The following is a 4,644-nucleotide window of genomic DNA, read 5'->3' on the forward strand; positions in this document are numbered from 1 at the left end:
AAATTTGAAGCTTGTGATGAATGGTTAAAAGTTATTTATTTTAATGACCAAATAAAAATTGAAGAAATTAAAAATGAAATAAATTCATTATTATATAATTTATATAACTATTATAAAGAAAAATATGGTAATGATATTAATACTATTAAATTGCCACCTACATCTACAAACTCCTCATCTTTTTATAAAGGAGCTCTAGAAATGTTGAAAAGTCGAAAAAAGACAACAAATAGTTCTCCAAATAATACATCTGATTTAGATAAATATCTTAATACTGATACAATTTCATTTGAAGATCAAGAAGATTTTGATATTTTAATATGGTGGAAATCACATCAACACAAATATCCTGTGCTTTCTATAATTGCTCGTGATGTACTAACAATTCCTGTGAGTACAGTTGCATCAGAAGCTGCTTTTAGTGCAGGTGGAAGAGTAGTTAGTAAAAAACGATGCAACTTAGCGCCAGATGTTATTGAAGCAGGGATATGTGTGAAAGATTGGGAAATAGCAGATAAAAGGATGTATGATTCCATTCGAGAAACAGAGATGCTTGCCGATATGGAATCTTTAAAATTATCAAGATCTTCATGGATGCATGATAGTTCGCCATCACCGCCAGAAAATAATGACTAAATGTATATTATATTTTTATTTTTATTTTTTGTGGTTGAAAAATACAGATGATTGACAAATAAATAGGTGCCAACCTAGTTGGGATGTATTTATTTTGTAGTGATGTAAACTTTTCCCACATTTTCAAATGTAATTATATATTCAATGAATAAAATTTTGAAATGAATATTTTTTTTAATAATTTTTATTTTTGTAATTTTTTTTTAAAGGGGCGGGCCTACGGGCGGGCCGGCGGCCGGGCCTACGGGCCGGGCCTATGGGCGGGCCCGCCGGCCGGCGGGCCCGGCCGGGCCGGGCCCTTAGGCCCGCGGCCCGGCCCGCCCAAAAACGGGCTCGGGCCGGGCTTGGGCCGGGCTTTAGCCCGTCGGGCCGGGCCGGGCCTAAAGCGGGCCACGGGCCGCGGGCTTTTTGGAGACCCTTACAAGAAACCTCCAAAAGCTAGATAAGAACTTCCCTACACGGCAACAAGGAGTGGTTGTCGACCAAAAAAATGGATCTTTCTAATGGCCGGTGTAGGACTATGGAGCAACGTCGTCCATGGGAAAGTGGTTTCCGTGGTGGAGAAGAAAATGGGTTTGACGGTGGAGAGAGGGGGAAGACAGGTTTTCTGTTTGGAAGAAAGTGGTGATTTTAAGAAAATAGTTGAAGAAATGGGTTTGGTTGGATGGTTGGATGCAATGAGGAAAATGGAGTCTGATATGGATAGAGAAGTGGATAAAAAAAAAGGGGTTTGGCGACGAAGAGAGGCGAAGATGGGTTTGTTGTTTGGAATAAAATGGTGGTTTGAAGAAAATGGGTTTATTTGTGTGGTCGGATGAAATGGAGAAAATGAAGTTTGTTGTGTCCAAAAAAGTAGAGGTGAAATTGGGTTTGACGATGATAAGAGAGGAGAAGACGAGTTTGCAGTTTCAAAGAAAAAGATTATTTGAAGAAAAGGAATTTGTTTGTTTGTTTGGATGAAATGGTTTTCTTATTCTGGGTTTGTTTCTCTTTGATTTTTTTACTTCTATTTTTTAAAAATCCTACATGAAATGTACATATAGTATGCTAACATGTTAGATGGCATAAGCTTACACCGCATGCTGGGCTTATATGGTCATTCCAACTTGGTCACCCAAAGTTAGGTTTTTACGAGTATTTTGGTTAGTTTTTAGCAAGCATTCTTAGTGTTGAATTAGGTTTCTTTTTTTTCTTTTCTTTTTTTTTTCTCCCTACTTCACTCTCCAACTGAAAGGAGAAAAGTTCAAAGTCAGATCTTTTTGTTCCCCATATTTTAATTACCAGCGGCCCAAATTCCCCCCTCTTCAGAGAGATCGATCTGCGCCGTGCGTACCTAGAATGTTTTGCGAGTGTTTGCCCATCTGCCAAATTTGTAAAAACAGGAAAAGCGGTGAAGTATTAAACCAGGTATAAATGGTAATACAATACAAAGTTGAAAATGAGTGCATCACGGAAGAGGGTAAATGCTAGTATTAGCTGCTGGCAACCCTAACAGAAAAGAAGATAAAGGTGGAGAAGAAATTGTAGCCAAATGATTCCTCACTTTCAAATTCTTCATTTAAAGGCTCAGAAGCTAGAATACAATATTTAGCGAGCATCTCGATATGCTTATGAACACATTGGCTAATGTATGTAGAATCTCATAAGCTGGCAGAAATTCCAGTAAAGCAAAATCAAAAAAGTTTTAATAAGGTATTGATAACTTCTTTTCCGGACTAAATGGGAATTCTGCATCGATTGAACTACAAAAAAAGGGGGTCAGGATGGCTCATTCATCAACAGCAACCCACATCCAAATCATGTTCCATAAAAGGTTAAAAAAAAAAAAAAGACATTTTCACCACCCACCTACAAAGCTAGCAACCAAACATCCTATAGACACCTAAAAGAGTAACAAGTTCAAGAACCCAACCACTTACAAAAAAATGGAAAAAAGAAAAGGTTCACGAACCCAACCTAACTTCAGTGGGAGCATGACCACCTTGAATTCCCAAAACATGGTTATTGTAGGAGTTTCCACCACCCCTGCCACCTCTTCCCCTATTGTTATGGTAGCCCCTCGAATAATAATTTCCAGGCTGGTCATAATATTGGCTGCGGCCATTCTGATAGGATCCACCTACCCTGCCACCACTTCGACCTCCACGACCGTTGGGATAACCCCCCCTGCGGCCACTCCCCCCACCACCACGGCCACCTCTTGTATTCTGATAATTTCTTCGAGGAACATACTGCTCCTTTGACTCCACATCTCCTTGATTCCACTCCACTTCTGCCTGTTGTTTGGCTTGTTCTTGTTGAACTGATACAACCTCTGCAGGATTTTCAATCTCTAATTCATCCTGCAAAGCAGAGGACTTTCATATTTATCAAAAAATAAAAGTAACACAAAAGGACAGGATGTGTTTATAGGGCAAAAAAGAACCTGGTGAAGTTCCTCCACAGGACTAGATTGGTCATCACCAGTTTCATGTCCTTGAACATTTGAGTTGTCTTCATCCTGAAGTACATGTAGGATTAAGTAATCAGCAGAAAACCCCTCGCCAAAATAGCAAGGACACCAAAAATAATAGACAAATAAATTAATTAAATAAATCTAATAATAACATAATAATAAATAATGGATTGGGTAAACTGTACTATGGTCTGGTTTCTAAATCTTCTGGTCCTTTCCTAATAAACTGCTATCTGCAGAAGAAAACATTTGAATATGTAAAACCATTTAAAAATAAATTGGTGCAATCCAAGTACACAGGAATACATAGGAGATACACCTAGAATCTAGAAAAGGAGAAGTGACAAAAGGTCATAAAACAGAAGGGATTTTTGTTTCTATGGGCAAAAAGGAGATTCAAAAAAAAAGAAGCGTCTAGCCAAGATGGGTCCCAAACAAAGAAATCATACAAGGAGCTCTGAGGCCAAAAGAAAGAACAAAGGAGCGCCTCATCAAACCACCCTAGGCCCATGTACCATTATACTACTATGTACAGTTCAAACAATAAATGGAGTCGGTCAAAGAAGCATCATCTATCTTCCTTAGAGTCAACATGCATACATAATTGTCAAAAATAATCTCCTTCAGCTTCAGTACCAAAAATCAAGTCCTTCAAAATTTACCTTGTTTCACTTTTTCCATGCACAGAAGGCACACCAGAATGCTTTTCCAACTTCCACAGATCAATGCCTCATCAACTTTCCCAACAAATAGGAGATAGTGAGAGGCTCTTACCTAAATTTTGGATGTCAATGCCCATCAGAAAAAATGAGCCTAATTTGCATGCATAATTGAGTACAAGAAAGTTTGCAACTTTTTCTCCAAAAGCTCCCCATATAATGAGAATGGAACCTTCAACCAAGCACAGCTAGATTGATGAACCCTTAAAGCCAACATTGGCATGCAAGGAAACCAAACAAAATGCTGAAAGAACAACTTCCCATGGTTTCTTATTATCACAGGAACCAACCATAGTGTCTCCAGAATAACACTAGCCTCTCATCTGATTTAATTATACTACCAGATGCTATACTACCCTGCTAAAGCATAAAAGTTTACAATGTTAAGAAAATGATATATATATATATATATATAGCCTTTATTGGACCACTAACTTAAATAATAACTACCACCTGAATCCGTCTAATGATAATAATTTTAGTATTGATAACAATTACAATTTATTAGAAAAACAAACAAAAAAACAAAAACCCACCTCTTGGACCACCATCAAGACCATCAACTTAAATCTTGTATCAATCCTCGTTAGAGAAGAAGAGTCTCTAGACATAATAGAGTTTGAGACTTTTCCCAACTTTTTCTTCACAAGCTCCCTATATAATGACAAATAGAACCCTCAACCACCAAGAAGCCACAGTGATGGACCTTCAAGGTTACATTTGGCATGCAAGAAAAGTAAGCTTTCAAAGGAGAGTTTGGGAAGTGTTGAAGGAGCCACACTTAAATCTCTAAGAGATTATTTACTATTATAGGGACCTAAAATGCTGTTTATG

General features: G+C 37.9%; 1 long non-coding RNA gene across 1 annotated transcript; it reads right to left on the bottom strand.

Annotated features, from left to right (window-relative positions):
* Window positions 1–2,175: 2,175 nt before the first annotated feature.
* LOC117912551 lies at window positions 2,176–3,171 on the bottom strand. The gene is made up of 2 exons (XR_004651026.1): window positions 3,062–3,171; window positions 2,176–2,978 (listed from the first exon to the last, which is right to left on the bottom strand). It is a non-coding gene; the product is annotated as an uncharacterized LOC117912551 (long non-coding RNA).
* Window positions 3,172–4,644: the final 1,473 nt, after the last annotated feature.

The sequence above is a fragment of the Vitis riparia genome, chromosome 1, assembly GCF_004353265.1.
Source record: "Vitis riparia cultivar Riparia Gloire de Montpellier isolate 1030 chromosome 1, EGFV_Vit.rip_1.0, whole genome shotgun sequence".
Lineage (NCBI taxonomy): Eukaryota > Viridiplantae > Streptophyta > Magnoliopsida > Vitales > Vitaceae > Vitis > Vitis riparia.